The following is a 22157-nucleotide window of genomic DNA, read 5'->3' as shown; positions in this document are numbered from 1 at the left end:
TACATTAGTGTGTACAACCATTCACAAAGAGAGTGGAAAGACAAACATGGCAATGCTTTTACAAAACTCATTTTCATATTCTTATTTTTTTTTACTATGTGTTTGTTATGCTTTGGATTGCTAATATTCCTTTCCTCTCCTCTTCAGTTTAGTACTTTATTCATATATTCCAGGCTTACACCAAAAATACTTTCATATGCATCACTTACATCACTGGTGATGTAATTAGCAGTAGAGCCTACACATGATGGCAAACGATCATTGCACTCTAGCACCATTTTTAAACCTGCCACATGCCAATGCCTTTTGGAAATATAGTGCCAAAAGATCAGGTAACTTTCAGAAGGGGACTATTTTGCAAAAGTGCTGAAACATCAGGTTTTCTGAAACACTGGATTGGGAAAGACAGGATTTTTCCATATAGTGTGTCTGTGTATATATATATATATATATATATATATATATATATATATATATATATATATATATATATATATATATATATATATATATATATATACATACACAGTAAACTCTCCATTTACACAAGGTCTATATGCATGTTTTCACTTTAAAAGTGGTCAATTGTTGAGGTAAAATTTTCCACATACAGGATCCCTCACATTAACATGATATAAAACTCCCATGCTTCTGCTAAGGAAGAAGAGCCCCACTCTGAACTGCATACTGTGGAGATTCCATCAGAACCAGCAAAAGGGGAGTCATCAGATGGACCCTAATAACCATAGAAAAGATATGAGGGAGGCATGAGACAGGGGAGGACAGAGAACAGGCAAAATGACAGATGGTCTGGTGAGTCTGGTGGTGGGAAGGGGTTGGGATATAGGTGGGCATTTGCAATAATTTATTGAGATAATGATATTGGATTACTGGTTATCCAATAATTATTTTCCCGTGTTATTGATTCATAAGTATTGATGATACTTTTGGTTCCAAACTAGCAATAATTGATTATTTTACTTTTTGGAACATGAGCATGTTGAAGTTTTAATCTTTAAAAATCAAATGTAGTTACTTTATTTAAAACAGTACTTTTCATTAGTGAAGAGACAGGATAAACAATGAATTTGAATTTTTTTCTAAGATTTTTCTGAGTTTTCTAAACTAAAACTAAAGATTTGGATTTATTGATTTATTAATTTAAAATATTAAAATCATCATTACTAATATTGTAATTTTGGATTTATTGATTTTATTGGTTATCAGTTATCAGGCGACAAATTTATCACCAGTTACTGATTATCGATTATATTATCACTGATAAGATTATCATTATCAATTTATTGGTTATTGTGATACATTTATTCATTATCATGCTCATCTATGGGTTTGGGAGGGAAGTAAGGTGAAAGGATTGGATGGCCAGATGGAGAAACACACTTGGTGATTTTGTTTTTTCTTTCTTTTTCTTTTTGTTTTGTATGTGTGTCTTTTTACCTAGTTGTGGTTTATGGGAGGGGAGTAATCTCTATATCTATCCAATTTGGTCTTAAAAGCATGGACAGTTTTGGCATTAACAATGTCTTCACTGAGTTCATTCCATTTGTTCACACTTCTGTGAGGAAAACTATATTTCTTGATGTCTCTTCTACAGTTAACTTTCTTGAACTTTTTACTGTGTCCCCTTGTACCCTGTGTGTTTAAGTTTATAAAACATTCTTTGTCCACATTTTCCATACCATTTATCATTCTATAGATGTTTATTAAATCTCCCTCTCTCTCTCTCTCTCCTATTTTTATGGGTAGGAATTTCCAACATTCTTAATCTCTGTTCATAGGTCAACTTAACTCCATAACCATCTTAGTGATTGCTCTTTGTACTCTTTTCAATTTTATAGTATTCCTCCTTGTATGAGATCACAGCACTACTGCATATTATCATGGAAATCAACAACTTTTTTATCATTCCTTCATCCAAATATGAGAATGCCATTCTTACTCTTTTTAACAAATTAATCAACTCTCCAGTAATTTTATCAATGTGTCTGTCTGGAGTCAAATTTTCAGTAACTATTACTCCCAAATCCATTTTTTCTTTTTATTTCTTTAACTTCACACCATCCATCTCATAATAATATTGTATTCTTTTCTTACTCTTACCAAACTCCATTACCTTATATTTACTTAAACTGAATTTCATTTGCCTAGTCTTTTTGCATTTTGTATTGAACCATTTCTTACCCTTTCTACATCTTGCTCTAGGTACAAAATTCTCCACAGCAATATTATATATCCATATAAATTCATTCCATTTTATCTAATTTTTCCTGAACATCAAAGTTTTTCCACACCATGGCAACAAAGTACTTTCTTAATTTTTCAAAGTCAGCTTTACTATATTTAAATCTTTTCACCTTACAATTTTTATCAATGATTATATTTTCATTTTCAAGTTAAATTCCATCAACACATGATCACTTTCACCTAGAGGGCTATTATCACAGTGTATAGTTTCAATAATTTCCATGTCCTTGGTAAACACTAAATCAAGTCTTGATGGTTTATCTCTTCCACTAAATCTGGTATCACAATCAACCTATTTGAGTCATTAAGTTTTCCACCACCCAGTGTAACAGTCTATTACTCCATGAATTTTCACTTTCAGTAGTTGTCAATGTCTCCCAATTTATCTCCTTACAATTAAAATCACTAACAATAACTATATCACTACTTTCCATCACTATCTTTTCAAGACCTTTTAACACATCTAGTAGCATCCCTTCATGCTCTTCTTTTGACCAAGCATTGGTCATAGGTGGCACATACACTCCTACATAATTCATTTTCCTTCCATTTCCACTTCTAATCATCACTTGTAGAATTTCAGACTTGTCTTCACTTTTTATTACCCTCTCCACTTTAACACACTTTTTTAGTCATAATGATCATTCCCCCTCCTCCCTTGTCACTTCTATTTTTCATCCATAAATTATATTTATCATCACCAATGTCAGGAGTTCCCCATTCTTTTTTCCATTTTGTCTCACGTAATACAGCAACATCCAGTGCGGTTCTGTTTAATAACTCATTTATTTCCATCTTTCTTGACATTAATCCATTTACGTTAGTATAACATACTTTATTTACTGTTTGATAATACCAATTCTTTATTCTCATGTCTCTTACTCTCCAGAAAAACTTCTTCTCCTCCTCATTCTTTGTTTTTTTTTTTTTGTTTAGCCTTATTTACCAGCTCCTTTTGCTTCAATCTTTAAATCTCATCCATATCCCTGTTTATCCATACATTCTTATATTCTTCATCTCCAGACAACCTCCAAGATCCATTAATTAGTTCCACTTGTACCTGTGTTGCAATCCTTATTCTTATGGGTCTCATTTTTTCTTCATATTTCCCAATCCTATGGAATTCTTCCACTTGCTTTACTACCTGACTGTCTTCACCCACCACTTTCTTCAGTAACTTATTCAACAGGTTCTTTTCCTTTTCCTCTCTCTGAATTCTGCCTACTACTTTCTCTTCCTTTAAACCAAATGCAATTACTTGTTTATAGTTTTCTACAGTGTTTCTCACCAATTTTTTCTCTTCTTTAATAACATTTACCACTTTCTGTCTCAGGTTTTGTTCCTCATTTTCTTGTTGTTTTACTATTTTCTTTAGTGATTCTTCTTCAAATTTACATTAATTTAATCACTTATTTTGCTTCATTTCCACATCCTTTACACTTGCCTTCATTTCCTCATTTCCTTTCTGAACAGTTTCTACTTTTCTTTTATTTGGTTCTTTAAACAGTCATTTTCCACCTTTAACTTTTCATTTTTATCCTGCATCTCAATCATCTTTGCTGTCATAGTCACCAACTCCTTACCTGTCTCCTTCTGGTGTGCCTCCAATGTCTTTATTCTTTCCAATAACTTGTCCATCATTTCTTCCATATGTAAAATTTTTCTATACTGCAGTCTATAGTTTAGTTCTCTTTCTTCTCCACTAAAACCTTCAAACCTTGGGGTGCCGCCTTCCACTATATTGTCCAAAATGTAAACAAACCAAAACAAACTTTTCTAGAGACAGGATAACTATACTCACAGTAGTTTCTCCCCTCCCTATTTACCACCTAGGTATTCTGGTGTCTTCTTAACATATCTTGTTCCACCATGAGCGATTTGTGTTGTTCCTTCCTTCTATATGCAGAGCACTAGAAAACATGTCCTGTCAGCTCCACTGCCGCCGCACGCACGCGCGCGCGTGTGTGTATGTGTATTTACCTGGTTGTGGTTTAAGGGAGGGGAGTAATCTCATAGTATCACATCTCTGTATCTATCTAGTTTGGTCTTAAAAGCACCGACAGTTTCGGCATTTGCAACGTCTTCACTGAGTTTATTCCATTCGTTCACACTTCTGTGAGGAAAACTATACTTCTTGATGTCTCTTCTACAGTTAACTTTCTTCAACTTCTTATTGTGTTCCCTTGTACTCTATGTGACTAAATTTATAAAACCTTCTTTGTCCACATTTTTCATACCATTTATCATCTATAGATGTTTAATAAATCTCCTCTCTCTCTCCTATTTTCAAGGGTAGGAATTTCCAACATTCTTAATCTCTTTTCATAGGTCGATTTACTCAACTCTGGAACCATCTTAGTGACTGCTCTTTGTACTCTTTCTAATTTTATAATATTGCTCTTTGTATGAGGAGACCACACCACTGCTGCATATTCCAATCTTGGTCTTATCATGGAAATCAACAACTTTTCTTTATCCAAATATGAGAATGCCATTCTCACTCTTTTTAATAAATTCATTGTCTCTCCAGTAATTTTATGAATGTGTGTGTGTGTGTGTGTGTGTGTGTGTGTGTGTGTGTGTGTGCGTGTTTACATCCAATAAAATAAAATTTAGCTTCTCATTCTCTGATACATAACATAATTTCATATTGGGAAAATGGATGAGCTACTGCTGAGACAGCAGTGTGTGAGATGGCTGGAGAGCAGAAAAAAGGATGAGACAGTGCACAGGAAAGTTTGTCTATCTGTCAGCTATTGTCCATAAGAATGGCAAGAGGATAATGATGGAGAGTGAAAATTTGAGTTTCTGTTGTACTGTGATACTCAAGATGTTGTTATGAGCTGTGCAAATAGCAACAGGAGAATGAGGAAGAGACGTAGAAAAGGAGATGAGAAGAAAGATGGAGAGAGAGAGAGAGAGAGAGAGAGAGAGAGAGAGAGAGAGAGAGAGAGAGAGAGAGAGAGAGAGAGAGAGAGAGAGAGAGAGAGAGAGAGAGAGAGAGAGAGAGAGAGAGAGAGAGAGAGAGAGAAAGAGAGAGAGAACATGCCTGAGGAACACTAAATATCTGCTCAGCTCCCCACGTGTTTACTTTTAATTTCCAAGCATATAGTTATTCCCCTTCCATAATTAAATTTCCTTACTTCCTGTTGGTCCCCCACATTGAGTCACACCTATTATATAGTTGAAGAGTTCATCATACTTATAGACTAATCAGAAACCATCCAGCCCCTATAGTATGCTCACAATAATTTTTAAAAGATAAGAATCTCCATAGCACGCCACTCATACACTTCTCTTTGTCCTTTGTCATGCAACTCACCCATGCCAGGAAACATGGGATGGTGACACTTCACTGTCAGTCAGGTATTTACAGGTGGAAAGAGTGGATGTGCTCCACTGAGTGTAGGGTGCCAATTAGACTCATGGTGACAACAAGTCCCCTTACTGTTGTCCTGTGTTTAGTGTAGTGTCTTGTTGTGATGTTAAATGCTACTGGGATTCATAGTTCTTTAAAGAGCTTTTGGGCCCAGAGGATTATAGTTTCTCTGCTGTGCAGTGACATCTACTCCCTCCCTGGACTTTACTGTTTCTGGCTGGTATTGGCCTGTCTTCTGGGAGACTGTAAAGGGTACTATTCAGCAGGAGGAGATAATGTTCTATGAGCGTGGGTGAATTTGTTTCATGAGGGTGGTACCTCATAGAATATTGTAATCCTCATACTTGTTTGTTACTTGTTAATAGCTTTGCCTCCTAGAACATGGTTTGTGATTCTTTCTTGGCAAGTTGAAGTTGCTTGGCAGTTACAATACTTCCTTCCCTGTTAGTGAGTGAAACAGGGTGGCAATCTTATATTTGTTAATCATTACAGGAGACAAGTAGCAACCTGTAAACACATAAGTGGACCCCACACTAAGCTACACAGGAGGTAGTTTAGGGAAGCTGACCAAGTTAGTAGCAGCTGTGAGAGGGGCAGAACCTGTAGTCATAACAACGTTCAGAAAATACTATTCATTATCAGAGACCAAATGAAGTTAAATTTCCTACTGTCTAGGAACTTAACCTTCATTATTACCACCGTTCTTTATGGGAAAATTATGATCTATTTGCACGTATTCTATTTACATAGTGTCTTTAGGAACATATCCCTGATATAAATGGAGAGTTTATTATATATATATATATATATATATATATATATATATATATATATATATATATATATATATATATATATATATATATATATTATGCATGCCCCTTCTACCTTCAGGTGCCTTCAGGTACATACTTACCAGACCAGTGCAGCAGCCCAAAGTGGTCAGCATACACAACAGGAATCCACCACTGCTGTTGTGGTTGGATTTATTTGGCTAGTAGGGGTGAGGCACACCCACAAAGCACCTGTCTGGATTCAACAGACTACTGAGAGGGGGAGAAAGGCAACAAAACACAGTCTCACTAGCACTCCTGTCTTTATTGCCCTCACAGAGCACTACAACAGGAGGCACACTAACACACTACAGTACCAGGATTGCACCACTGGCCTCACTCAGCAAAGTGTCTATGTCGCTGGGTAGCGCATCCCATCTCAAAGAACAGCAGCACTGCATAGAATAGCACACTACAGTCACAGCGTAGCACAGCTCTCTCCTCTGTAACAGACCATGCAGTATCAAGTACTCACTATCTTAGACTACCAGGGGACACAATCCTCACAGCATGCCCTGGAGCATAGTCACATAATGGCAGTGGTGGGCGACTAACATCGTAATGTAAGGCAAGTGAAGCACACTGCAGACTATTGGCAGAGGTGATGCATAGGCAGAAAATGGGCGGGCACTCTCTCCCCTTCTCTTGCCTTCACTTCTATCTGGCATTACAGTGTGGTGTAAATGGGAAACAGGCACTCTCTCTCTTGGTGGCTGCCACAGCTCCTTATATAATATAAGTCTCTCCATGATTGGCCAGCACACTATTGCTCTCCTGACCAATCACCTTCCATGCCAGTTCTAGTCTCTCCAAGCTGCCTCTGCTAGCAGCTCATGCATCATTGCCAACACTTATCTTCACTATCTGGTGGCACAGTGCTATCAATGTCATCCCCCTTGCAACAATATATATATATATATATATATATATATATATATATATATATATATATATATATATATATATATATATATATATATATATATATATATATATATATATATATATATATATATATATATATATTGTTGCAAGGGGGATGACATTGATAGCACTGTGCCACCAGATAGTGAAGATAAGTGTTGGCAATGATGCATGAGCTGCTAGCAGAGGCAGCTTGGAGAGACTAGAACTGGCATGGAAGGTGATTGGTCAGGAGAGCAATAGTGTGCTGGCCAATCATGGAGAGACTTATATTATATAAGAAGCTGTGGCAGCTATATATATATATATATATATATATATATATATATATATATATATATATATATATATATATATATATATATATATATATATATATATATATATATATATATATATATATTTTTTTTTTTTTTTTTTTTTTTTTTTTCTTGCCCTTGGCCAGTATCCTTCCTACATAAAAAGAAAAAAAAATATATATATGTATATATATATATATATATATATATATATATATATATATATATATATATATATATATATATATATATATATATATATATATATATATATATATATATATATATATATATATATATATATATATATATATATATATATATATATATATATATATATATATAATATATATATATATATATATATATATATATATATATATATATATATATATATATATATATATATATATATATATATATATATATATATATATATATATATCCCTTTTGCAGAGATCTCCATTCTTGGAGATTTCAATGTTCACCACCAGCTTTGGCTTTCCTCTCCCTTCACTGACCATCCTGGTGAACTAGCCTACAACTTTGCTATCCTCCATGACCTAGAGCAATTGGTGTAACACCCTACTCGCATTCCTGATCGTCTTGGAGATACGCCCAAAATTCTTGACCTTTTCCTGACCTCTAATCCTTCTGCTTATCCTGTCACCCTTTCTTCTCCGTTGGGCTCCTCCGATCACAATCTCATATCTTTATCTTGTCCTATCACTCCAATCCCTCCTCAGGATCCCCCTAAGCGAAGGTGCCTCTGGCGTTTTGCCTCTGCTAGTTGGGGGGATCTGAGGAGGTATTTTGCTGATTTTCCTTGGAATGACTACTGCTTCCATGTCAGAGACCCGTCTTTGTGTGCTGAGCGCATAACAGAGGTGATAGTGTCTGGCATGGATGCGTACATTCCTCACTCTTTTTCTCGTCCTAAACCTTCTAAACCTTGGTTTAACACAGCTTGTTCTCGTGCTATACATGATAGAGAGGTGGCCCACAAAAGGTACTTAAGCCTTCCATCACCAAAATCTCATGCACTTTATATTTCTGCCCGGAACCATGCCAAGTCTGTTCTCCAACTAGCCAAAAACTCCTTCATTAACAGAAAATGTCAAAACCTTTCAAGATCTAACTCCCCTCGTGATTTCTGGCATCTAGCCAAAAATATCTCCAATAACTTTGCTTCTTCTTCTTTCCCTCCTCTATTTCAACCAGATGGCACCACTGCTATCACATCTATTTCTAAAGCTGAACTCTTTGCTCAAATCTTTGCTAAAAACTCTACCTTGGACGATTCTGGGCTTGTTCCTCCCTCTCCTCCACCCTCTGACTACTTCATGCCACCTATTAAAATTCTTTGCAATGATGTTTTCCATGCCCTCGCTGGCCTAAACCCTCGGAAGGCTTATGGACCTGATGGGGTCCCTCCTATTGTTCTCCAAAACTGTGCCTCCGTGCTTGCACCTTGCCTAGTCAAACTCTTTCAGCTCTGTCTGTCAACATCTACCTTTCCTTCTTGCTGGAAGTTTGCCTACATTCAACCTGTTCCTAAAAAGGGTGACCGTTCTAATCCCTCAAACTACCGTCCTATTGCTTTAATTTCCTGCCTATCTAAAGTTTTTGAGTCTATCCTCAACAGGAAGATTCTTAAACATCTATCACTTCACAACCTTCTATCTGATCGCCAGTATGGGTTCCGTTAAGGCCGCTCTACTGGTGATCTTCTGGCTTTCCTTACTGAGTCTTGGTCATCCTCTTTTAGAGATTTTGGTGAAACTTTTGCTGTTGCCTTGGACATATCAAAAGCTTTTGATAGAGTCTGGCACCAAGCTTTGATTTCCAAACTACCCTCCTACGGTTTCTATCCTTCTCTCTGTAACTTCATCTCAAGTTTCCTTTCTGACCGTTCTATTGCTGCTGTGGTAGACGGTCACTGTTCTTCTCCTAAATCTATTGACAGTGGTGTTCCTCAGGGTTCTGTCCTGTCACCAACTCTCTTCTTATTATTCATTAATGATCTTCTAAACCAAACTTCTTGTCCTATCCACTCCTACGCTGATGATACCACCCTGCACTTTTCCACGTCTTTTCATAGACGTCCAACCCTTCAGGAGGTAAACATATCACGCAGGGAAGCCACAGAACGCCTGACTTCTGATCTTTCGAAAATTTCTGATTGGGGCAGAGCAAACTTGGTATTGTTCAATGCCTCAAAAACTCAATTCCTCCATCTATCAACTCGACACAACCTTCCAGACAACTATCCCCTCTTCTTCAATGACACTCAACTATCCCCCTCTTCTACACTGAACATCCTCGGTCTGTCCTTTACTTATAATCTGAACTGGAAACTTCACATCTCATCTCTAGCTAAACCAGCTTCTATGAAGTTAGGTGTTCTGAGACGTCTCCGCCAGTTTTTCTCACGCCCCCCAGCTGCTAACTCTGTACAAGGGCCTTATCTGTCCATGTATGGAGTATGCTTCACATGTCTGGGGGGGGTTCCACTCATACTGCTCTTCTAGACAGGGTGAAATCAAAAGCTTTTCATCTCATCAACTCCTCTCCTCTAACTGACTGTCTTCAGCCTCTCTCTCACCGCCGCAATGTTGCATATCTAGCTGTCTTCTACCACTATTTTCATGCTAACTGCTCTTCTGATCTTGCTAACTGCATGCCTCCCCTCCTTCCGCGGCCTCGCTGCACAAGACTTTCTTCTTTCTCTCACCCCTATTCTGTCCACCTCTCTAATGCAAGAGTTAACCAGTATTCTCAATCATTCATCCCTTTCTATGGTAAACTCTGGAACTCCCTGCCTGCTTCTGTATTTCCACCTTCCTATGACTTGAATTCCTTCAAGAGGGAGGTTTCAAGACACTTATCCACCAATTTTTGACCACTGCCTTGACCCTTTTACGGGACTGGCATTTCAGTGGGCATTTTTTTTATTGATTTTTGTTGCCCTTGGCCAGTGTCCTTCTTACATAATAAAAAAAAAATATATATATATATATATATATATATATATATATATATATATATATATATATATATATATATATATATATTGATGCGAGGGGGGTTGACAATGGTAGCACTGTGCCACCAGGTAGTGAAGATAGGCGTTGGCAATGATGCATGAGCTGCTAGCGGAGGCAGTTTGGAGAGACCAGAACTGGCATGGAAGGTGGTTAGTCAGGAGAGCAGCAGAGTTCTGGGCCAGGGGGTTAACTAGACATGTACTCATCAGGTCAGGACTGGGAACACGCCATGCCGCCGCCACATTCCACCCAACCATTTACTTTCCCCACCAACACAAAATCGACAAAAATATTATTTGGCACAAATATTAATGCAATAATTAGTGGTGACCAACCACTTTCAGATCTCTCTCTCTCTCTCTCTCTCTCTCTCTCTCTCTCTCTCTCTCTCTCTCTCTCTCTCTCTCATTAGTTTCTTTATACACCATGTCTCTGATTTCTTCCTTTTGGACTGGATAAAAGATAAAAGAAAGGAAAGACTCTGGGAACACCAATTTAGATTTTTAAAAGCCAGTTTGCCAGCAGGCTGATGTGCAGAAGTGGCCTGCTGTAGATTTTAGTATGCTATTTAGCCAGATCACTTTCTTTTTTGCCTGCCAGAATAAACAGTCGGGCCAGGTCCACTTTACATGGAAAAAGGAGCAGAGGAGGAGGAAAAGATTGATGGGAAGAGATGCAGAGCAGTTGGGGAGTGCATGACTTGAAAGTTGAATGAGGGCCACGGCAGCCGACTGCAAATGTTCTTCTTGTCTACATCTATAAATTTTGGCTATATGATCATTCTGATAGTGAGGATAATTTATAACTTATTGAATACAAATATGTGCAGAGAGAGAGAGAGAGAGAGAGAGAGAGAGAGAGAGAGAGAGAGAGAGAGAGAGAGAGAGAGAGAGAGAGAGAGAGAGAGAGAGAGAGAGAGAGAGAGAGAGAGAGAGAGAGAGAGAGAGAGAGGGACAGAAATCCTCCCAAAAACCAACCCAACCGCCACCATGAGATTTTCCCCCTCGGAAAAAAAATCCAACCTGGTAACTCTGTGCTCGTTTAGCCAGGGGAGACCACAAACCGGGTCATAGATGGTTTTATCCACGTGATCTGAACATATGGTTCTGAAACCATACCGTGTCATAGAAAACTGCACCTTATGAACCTGTATCATACGCAGCTTGACTGTGTGTGTGTGTGTGTATATATATATATATATATATATATATATATATATATATATATATATATATATATATATATATATATATATATATATACATATAATGCTGGTTAACTCTTGCATTTGAGAGGTGGGCAGAATAGGGATGAGAGAAAAAAGAAAGTCTTGTGCAGCCAGGCTGTGGAAGGAGTGAAGGTTTGCAGTTAGCAAGATCAGAAGAGCAGTTAGCATGAATATAGCAGTAGAAGATAGCAAGATATGCAACACTGCTGTGATGAGAAAGAGGCTGAAGACAGTCAGAGGAGAGGAGTTGACAAGATGAACAGCTTTTGATTCAATCTTCTCTCAAATAGTGGTGTGAGTGGAGGCCTTCCCACCCCCATACACGTGAAGCATATTCCATACATGAACAGATAAAGCCGCTGTACAGAGTTATCAGCTGGGGTGGCAGGGGAGGAGGTGAGAAAAACTGGCAGAGATGACAATGAATGCCCAACTTCATAGATGAGATGTGAAGTTTCCAGTTTAGATTATAAGTAAAGGATGTTCAGTGTAGAAGAGTGGGGGCAGCTGAGTGTCACTGAAGATGATGGGATAGATATCTGGAAGGTTGTGTCAAGTTAATAGATGGAGGAATTGAGTTTTTGAGGCATTGAACAATATTAGGTTTGCTCTGCCTCAATCAGAAATTTTATAGAGATCAGAAGTTAGGCATTCTGTGGGTTCCCTGCATGAGGTATTTACTTTGTGAAAAGTTGGACATTTATAAAAAGATGTGGAAAAGTGTAGGATAGTATTATCAGTGTGGGAGCAGATAGAACAAGAAGTTTGGTTTACATCATTGATGATATTAGGAAGACAGAGGGTGCCAAAATCCCTTAAAGAGTGTGCATTTTGTTCTCACATTTGGTGTGATGCAGTGCTGTGGCTATGCAGTACTACTGTCACATCTAAAATTGACTGTGTGTGTGTGTGTGTGTGTGTGTGTGTGTGTGTGTGTGTGTGTGTGTGTGTGTGTTCTCTCTCTCTCTCTCTGTCAGTCTTCTATCCTTTCCTTGACATTCCCTCCCTCTCCCTTTCCTTCCCTCCTTCCATCCACCCATCTCACCCACCCATCCTCCCTCCCTCCATTGTGTGTGTATTTACCTTGTTTTGGTGTACGGGAGGGGAGTAATCTCATAGTACCCCATCTCTATATCAATCCAGTTTGGTCTTAAAAGCATGGACAGTTACAGCATTGACAACGTCTTCACTGAGTTCATTCCATTTGTTCACACTTCTGTGAGGAAAACTATACTTCTTGATGTCTCTTCTACAATTAACTTTCTTCAGCTTCTTACTGTGTCCCCTTGTACTCTTTGTGTTTAAAGTTATAAAACATTCTTTGTACACATTTTCCATACCATTTATCATTCTATAGATGTTGATTGAATCTCATCTCTCTCTCTCTCCTATTTTTAAGGGTAGGAATTTCCAACATTCTTAATTGTCTTCATAGGTTGACTTACTCAAGTCCAGAATCATCTTAGTGACTGCTCTTTGTACTCTTTCTAATTTCATAATATTCCTCTTTGTATGAGGAGACCACACCACTGCCACATATTCCAATCTTGATCTTATCATGGAAATCAACAACTTTTCTTTATCCAAATATAAGAATGCCATTCTTACTCTTTTTAACAAATTCATCGTCTCTCCAGTAATTTTATCAATGTGTCTGTCTGGAGTCAAATTTTCAATAAATGTTACTCCCAGATTCACTTCCTCTTTTGACTTTTTTAATGTCACACCTTCCATCTCATAATAATATTGTATTCTTTTCTTACTCTCACCAAACTCCATTACATTTACTTAAATTGAATTCCATTTGCCAAGATTTACTCCATCTATTTACCTTATTTAAATCATCTTGCAGTAGCATAATCATTTACATTTTCTAGCCTTCTCATCAGCTTAGCATCATCTGCAAATAAGTTCATATAACTGTTTATTTCTTCATTTATATCATTCACATATACTACAAACATTATTGGTCCCAACACTGACCCCTGTGGGACACCACTAGTTACTTTCAGCCAAGATGAATTCTGGTCTTGTATTAATGTTCTCATCTCTCTATCATCCAAATAATCCTTATCCACTCCAGCAGTCTTCCTCCAATTTTTCCATAATTTTTTTATCTTCCATAGCAATCTTCAGTGTGGTACTTTGTCAAACGCTTTCTTCAAGTCTAAGTAGACACCATCTACCCATCTGTCTCTCTCCTGCACAATATCAACTACCCTTTAATAAAAGGACAATAAGTTCAAGGAGCATGATATTCCCCATCTAAATCCAAATTGACAATTTACTAAAACTTTATCCCTTTCCAAGTGTTCCATCCATTTTTCCTTTATTGTTCTTTCACACAGTTCTCCTACAACGCTAGTCAAGGACACTGGTCTGTAATTTAGTGGTTTTTCCTTATTTCCTCCTTTATATATTGATGTAATATTTGCTCTCTTCCAATCTTTTGGGACTCTTCCCTGTGAAAGTGATGTCAGCACTAGACTGTGAATTTTATCAACCAGTTGTTCTCTACATTCCTTCAATATCCAGTTTGATACTCCATTTGGACCAGTTGCTTTATTTACTTCAAGTTCTTTCACCATCTTAAATATTTCTTCTTAACTGACTGGGACTGTACTTTGCATATTCCTCACCATCTTATCCCTTCCAGCATCAAACTCCCCTTCCACAGTAAATACTGATCTGAAACTATTGTTCATAACCTCTGCCATGTCCTGCGAATCATCATAGATTTTTCCTTCAACTTTCAATCTTGATACACCTTCCTTCTTCTTCATCTTCCCATTAATGTCTAAAGAATAGTTTGGGTTCATTTATACACTTATCTATTATATCTCTTTCATAGTTTCTTCTCTCCATTCTTATTATCTCAATATACTTGTTTCTAGCATCAATATATTCCTCCCATCTGCTCTCAGTTTTCCTCTTCTTCCATCTATTCCAAGCATCTGATTTACAATTTCTAGCCTCTGCATTTTGTATTGAACAATTCTTTACCCTTTCTACATCTCGTTCCTCCTTTAGGTACAAATTTCTCCACAGCAGAATTATATATCCTTATAAATTCATCCCATTTTTCCCAAACATCTTCTGCATCTTCAAAGTCTTTCCAGTCCATGGCAACAAAGTACCTTCTTAATTTTTCAGTCAGTTTTACTATATTTAAATCTTCTTACCTTATAATTTTCATCAATGATTACATTTACATTTTTCAAATTAAATTCCATCAACACATGATCACTTTTACCTAGAGGGCTATCACAGTGTAGTTTCAATAATTTTCATGTCCTTGGTAAATGCTAAATCAAGTCTTGATGGTTTATCTCTTCCATTAAATCTGGTATCACAATCAACCCACTGAGTCATCAAGTTTTCCACTGCCCAGTTCAATAGTCAATTACTCAATGAGCTCTCACTTCCAGTAGTTGTCAATATCTCCCAATTTATCTCCTTACAATTAAAATCACCAACAATAACTATATCACTACTTTCCATCACTATCTTTTCATCTTTTCAAGACCTTTTAACACATCTACAAACATCTCTTCATGCTCTTCTTTTCACCAAGCATTGGTCATAGGTGGCACATACACTCCTACATAATTCATTATCCTTCCATTTCCACTTCTGATCATCACTTGTAGAATTTCAGAATTGTCTTCACTTTTTATTACCTTCTCCACTTTGACACATTTTTTAGTCAGAATTCTCACTTCACCTCCTCCCTTGTCACTTCTATTTTTCATCCATAAATCATATTTATCATTACCAATGTCAGGGGTTCCCCATTCATTTTTCCATTTTGTCTCATATAATACAACATCCAGTGTGGTTCTGCTTAACAACTCATTTAATTCCATTTTGGTTAACATTAATCCATTTACAATAGTATAACATACCTTAATGTTTGATGTACCATTTCTTTATTCTCATATCTCTTACTCTCCAGAAAAACTTCTCCTCCATTCATTGTTCGTTTTTTTTGTTTAGACTCATTTACCACCTCCTTTTGCTTCAACCTTTCAGTCTCATCCATATCCCTGTTTATCCATACATTCTTATATTCTTCATCTCCAGACAACCTCCAAGACCCTTCTTCTGCTTGTACCTGTGTTGTAAACCTTATTCTTATGGGTCTCATTTTTTTCTTCTTTATATTTCCCAATTCTATGGAACTCTTCCACTTGCTTTACTACCTGACTATCTTCACCCATCACTTTCTTCAGTAACTTATTCAACATTTTCTTTTCCATTTCCTCTCTTTGAATTCTGCTTACTATTTTCTTTTCCTTTAAACCAAATACAATTACTTGTTTATATTTTTCTATTGTGTCTTTCACTAACTTTTTCTCTTCTTTAATAAAATTTACCAATTTTTGTCTCAGGTTTTGTTTTTCATTTTCTTGTTCTATTATTTTCTTTAGCAATTCTTCTTCAAATTTATGTTCATTTAACCACTTATTTTACCTCAATTTCCACATCCTTTACACTTGCCTTCATTTCCTCATTTCCTTTCTGAACAGTTTCTACTTTTTCCTTTATTTGTTTCTTTAAACAGTCATTTTCCACCTTTAACTTCTCATTTTTTATATTCCATCTCCATCAACTTTGCCGTAATAATCACCAACTCCTCACCTGTCTCCTCCTCCAATATCTTTATTGTCTTCACTAACTTGTCCATCATTTCTTCCATATAGAAAATTTTTCTACACTGCAATCTATAATTTAGTTCTCTTTCCTCACCAGTAAAGCCTTCAAAGGACCCACATTCTTTTGGGGTGCCATCTTCCGCCATTTTGTCCAAAATGTAAGCAAACCAACCAAACTTTCTTGGAGATGGAGTAACTAAACTCATGTACTGTTTCTCCCCTCCCTGTTTACCACCTAGGTATTCTGGTGTCTTCATATCATAACTTGTTCTACTGTGAGCGATTTGTGTTATTCCTTCCTTCTATGTGTAGAGCACTAGGAAACATGTCCAGTCAGCTCTGCCTCTGCCGTGTGTGTGTGTGTGTGTGTGTGTGTGTGTGTGTGTGTGTGTGTGTGTGTGTGTGTGTGTGTGTGTGTGTGTGTGTGTGTGTGTGAGAGAGAGAGAGAGAGAGAGAGAGAGAGAGAGAGAGAGAGAGAGAGAGAGAGAGAGAGAGAGAGAGAGAGAGAGAGAGAGAGAGAGAGAGAGAGAGAGAGAGAGAGAGAGAGAGAGAGAGAGAGAGAACTATTTCTTCTTCATATTTCCCAATTCTATGGGACTCTTCTTCACTTGAGAGTAAAAATGGATGGAAGGAGAATAAATATGAAGGAGATGGACGGAGGAAAAATGAAAAGGAGTAGAGGACAGGAAAAGAGAATCTTTATTTCTCAATACTTCCTCTCTCCCTCTAATTCTTCACTCACTCTTCACCCTTGCAGCTTATATATGTTCTTTCTACTCTCTCCCTGTCCTCCCATCCTCCTCCTTCACCCTTCCTCCACTTCCTTGCCCCATGTCTCTCCTTTCCCAGTTATGCCCATTCCTCCCCTTTTCCTTTTCTCTCCCTTTCTCTTTCTCTTGTCTCAGACCTCCCTCCCTCTCACCCCCCTCCCTCTTATCTGTAAGAGAGAGAGAGAGAGAGAGAGAGAGAGAGAGAGAGAGAGAGAGAGAGAGAGAGAGAGAGAGAGAGAGAGAGAGAGAGAGAGAGAGAGAGAGAGAGAGAGAGAGAGAGAGAGAGAGAATTTTATTATTAGCAACACTATTTGTGTGCAGTGTACTTCTGCTTCAACTCCACACCTATAGGCATAGGCTTACAGGCCTAGGCATTTGTACTACAGCTGCATTAGACATGGGGTTATTAGATTTTTTTCAAGAAAAAGTGCATTTAATGTGCTGGCAAGTACGGTATATATATATATATATATATATATATATATATATATATATATATATATATATATATATATATATATATATATATATATATATATATATATATATATATATATATATATATATATATATATATATATATATATATATATATATACACACACAGTCAGTGAACGCCAATCTTGTGTCACGGCGGCACACACTGCTTGGGAAGCGCATTTTACTTAAGGCATAAAAAGCTTTATTTACTTAACCATAAAAAATGAGCTGGACAAATTGACTTATTTGGCACTCAAGTGCATTTTCCTCCTCACTCACTTCCATTGCAGCCTTGGAAACAGGTATTTTCCAATGCATTCCTTTTGTGCAGTTCCCCTAGAAGCCTCTGAACCTTACAACTACCCTGGGCTGCAAGCTTCTTAAGCTCCCAGAGGACCTTTTGGGAGAAATAGGTTGGTGGTAGGGGGAAGCACCTGTTTGCCCTGCCAAAGAGCCACTTGCAGGCAGTGATGCAAACATGTTAGGTGAAAACAAGCTGATGTGCATGTATTGTTTTCAATAAAATCTCGAGTATACAGAATTACCTGCATACAAGTCACTTGCGGATGAAAACCATTATTTAAAACCATGTAGTATGAATTGTTTCAAATTAAATGAATAGTAACATTTGCATACAATGAGCGTGGAACAGTCAAACCTTCCATTGGTGTGTGGCTTTCTGGCGGGGCAAGTAAAGGTATCTGAATGGCCTTCCTGTCTTGGGCCATGACTTCCAACACATCATTGTGTTCTGGTACAATGCCATAATGCAGTGTCAAGTCATGACTGATACAACCAATTCACACTAAAATACATCTGCACATTTGATGAAGTAGGACAGGTCTGAAGAAGCAATACATGGGATAGAATGTGGCCCCAACATGGTGGAATCTGAGCAGCAGGGCAAAGGACCTTGCTCTCATCTCTGTGAGTGATGTGATCTGGACAACTGCTAGATATGCTCCCTACATCATAGTTTCCTTTTGCTCTATAATTGTTAATAACAAAATATTTTGTTATATTATAATACTTGCAGTCTGTCTAGACAGACTAGGAAAATACAGGGATACCTAAGAGATGGAACACACCCAAAATGTGGATATAGTGTGAAAATACCAGCAAAGAGATGTTTTGACATTTTATTTAATAACTGCCATGTGTATGGTACCATTCAGCAAATTTTATGAGTCATATTTAGCCAGCATTATTTTGACCAGGAATGTTTTAACCAGGCTATGGCATATTACTATATGCCTCTTATTTAGATGTAACAACCAGTAAACAAGAATAATCAATGTGTCTGCCTGTCTCTTTACTTCAATCAGAAAAAAGCAAAGAATCAGCCCTATATGATTACTTTTATTCAACTGACATCTCAAGGCCTGGAAGACCAGCTATGACTTGGTACTACAGATGGAGGAGGGAGAGAGATGGATGAGGGGACAATGGAAGAAAATAAAGAATGGATGTTTGAATGACATCAAGTAATGCAGCTTCCAATATGAACTACAGAAATCTGGAATGATTTGAAGGAAGAGGTAGTTGTGGCAAACAGTGTACACATGTTTAAAGAGAAGCTGAACAAATATGGATATGGAGACAGGACAAAATGAGCTTTGGCTCATGCACAATGTACAATACAACTAGATAAATACGAGGAAAAATATAAGTAGGTAAATACACACACACAAGATGTGCAAGTGAGAGAGAGAGAGAGAGAGAGAGAGAGAGAGAGAGAGAGAGAGAGAGAGAGAGAGAGAGAGAGAGAGAGAGAGAGAGAGAGAGAGAGAGAGAGAGAGAGAGAGAGAGAGAGAGAGAGAGAGAGAGAGAGAGAGAGAGAGAGAGAGAGAAAGGGGAGAGAGAGAGAGAGAGAGAGAGAGAGAGAGAGAGAGAGAGAGGAGAGAGAAGAGAGAGAGAGAGAGAGAGAGAGAGAGAGAGAGAGAGGAGAGTGAGAAGAGAGAGAGAGAGAGAGAGAGAGAGAGAGAGAGAGAGAGAGAAGAAAAAAAAAGTATCAGATAAATCAAAAGTAATTGAAACCGTAAAAATAAGGAAGACTTTACGACAGAAACAAATGGATATGTGAAAATATGGAGAGAGGAAGAGAAAGGATATGAAAAGGATATAGTTGAAGAGTGCAAGGACTAACCAGAACTGTTCTACAGATTCATAATTGGAAAAATTAAACTAAAAGAAAAACTAGGAAGATAGAAGGATGGAAATTAAACATATGACGACCCAAAAGATATGAGTGAATTGCTAAACAAAAAAGCTTCAATAAGTTTTGAGGTTTAAAAAACCACAAAACAAGAAGACAGAAAAACAAATGTTGGAAATTATAGTAATTAAAAGAAGTTTATAAAATGATGGAGGATCTGGATGAGAGAAAAGGAAAAGGACCAGATAGAGTATCAAGCTTCATTTTAAAAAGAATGCAGGAAACACTTAATTGAAAAAGTATATGACAAAATAAAGTGCTCATTATCAACTGAAGAGTGCCTAAGGATTGAAAGAGTGCAGACATAGTGCTAATTTATAAAAGTGAAAAGAAAAAAAGAACCACTAAACTATAGACCAGTATCAATGACAAGCACAGTAAGTAAAATCTGTGAAAAAGGTGATAAAGAAGCAGTGGACAGAATTTCTAGAAAAACATGATATAATAAGAGAAAACAGTTTGGCTTTATAAAAAAGCAATCATGTGTAATAAATATGATGGGATTTTATTCAAGAGTGACTGATATAACACAGTAGAAGGAGGGATGGGTAGACTGTATGTATTTAGATCTATAAAAAGCTTTTGACACAGTTTCCCACAGGTTATTATGGAAGTTAGAAAATGCAGAAGGATTAAACAGAAAATAAAAAAAAATGGATGGAAAGTTACTTAAAGGAAACAGAAATGAGAATGGTAGTAAAAGATGTTAAACTGGAATGGAGAAATATAGATTGTGGAGTACCACAAGGATCGGTGCTGGCACCAATACTTTTCCTGATCTACATAAATGATATACCTGAAGGAGTAGTTACATGAGCTTGTTTGGAGATTATGCAAAGTTACAAAGACATAAGAAACAACAAAGACTACAGAATTCTAGAAGAGGATCTGAATAAAATCTGGGACTGGAGTAAGAAATGGGAGATGGAATTTAATGTGAAAAAAATATGTAATGGAAATGAAAAAAAATGAAAACAGACCAAAATGGACATGTAAAATGGGAAATGAAGAAATAATAAAAGCACAAGAAGAGAAAGCTCTGAGAGTGATAATACAGGATAGTCAATAGTTGGAGAAGCAAGTAGAGAATATATTCAGAGATACATATAAAATGGTGAGAAATATTGGAACAACATTCCATTACATCGATAAAGATATGATGAGAAAGATAATTACCACCATGATTAGACCAAAGTTGTAATATGCTGAATCAGTGTGGTTTCCTTATAAGAAGAAACATGCAAGAAAAAAAAAAAAAATAGAAAGGATACAAAGGATGGCAGCAAAGATGGTTCCAGAAGACAGGTTAAAGGAAATGAATCAGCCAACATTGGAACAAAGAAGAGAAAGGGGAGACTTAATGCTAATTTATAAATTGTGGAATGGAGTGGAAGAAATAGATAATGAGAAACTGCTGCTAAGAGAGGTAGGAAATACCAGATATACATGAGGACACAGCAAAAACCTAAGAAAAGGAAGATGCTTGAGTAACATAAAGGAATATAGTTTCCCACAGGGAAATATAGGAATTTGGAACAAGCTCAGTGAAAATTCAGTATCAGCAACGAGTGTGCACAACTTTATGGAAAAACTGGACAAGTGTAGATATGGAAATAGGAGAACATGAGCATAGTTCAGGCCCTATAAATTACAACTAGGTAAACACACACACACACACACACACACACACACACACACACACACACACACATGATGTCCTTTCGCTTTTCCCTAGAATAAGAGGTTGGCACTATGTATGATGGTCCTCCAGTTGTTTTTGTCCCTTGCATCTTCCTGTGACTTGTCATTTGCATTCCTTCATCTTACTCTATGGCTTCATCTTCCCTCAACTTGTTTTCTCCAGGCTTTTTTTAATCTGTTCTTGGTCTTCTCTTCTTAATATGCAACCAAACCAATTTTTTTTTTCATCTCATTAATTCCAAAATACATTTCACTTTTGCTTTCCTTCTCAGTCATTTTGTTCTCCAAGTGATACAACCATTATCCACCTCAACATTTGCATCTCTGTTCTTTTCAACTTCCACTCTTCTGTTTTCTTTGG

General features: G+C 37.0%; 1 protein-coding gene across 8 annotated transcripts in view; it reads right to left on the bottom strand.

Annotated features, from left to right (window-relative positions):
* Positions 1–22157, bottom strand: part of LOC135107278 (hexosaminidase D-like) — a 165711-nt gene that overhangs the window by 31875 nt on the left and 111679 nt on the right. The window contains exon 4 of one of the 8 annotated variants that reach the window (XR_010271682.1): positions 6528–6920. The exons of the other annotated variants lie outside the window; for them this stretch is intronic. The gene's annotated coding sequence lies outside the window, so the exon portion shown is untranslated. Of the gene's footprint in view, positions 1–6527; positions 6921–22157 lie in introns of those variants that run through there. 8 annotated transcript variants of the gene reach the window in all.

Source organism: Scylla paramamosain, chromosome 15 (assembly GCF_035594125.1).
Source record: "Scylla paramamosain isolate STU-SP2022 chromosome 15, ASM3559412v1, whole genome shotgun sequence".
Classification (NCBI taxonomy): Eukaryota; Metazoa; Arthropoda; class Malacostraca; order Decapoda; family Portunidae; genus Scylla; species Scylla paramamosain.
The sequence above is the reverse complement of the archived record's forward strand: the minus strand, read 5'-3'. Positions and strand labels throughout refer to the sequence as shown.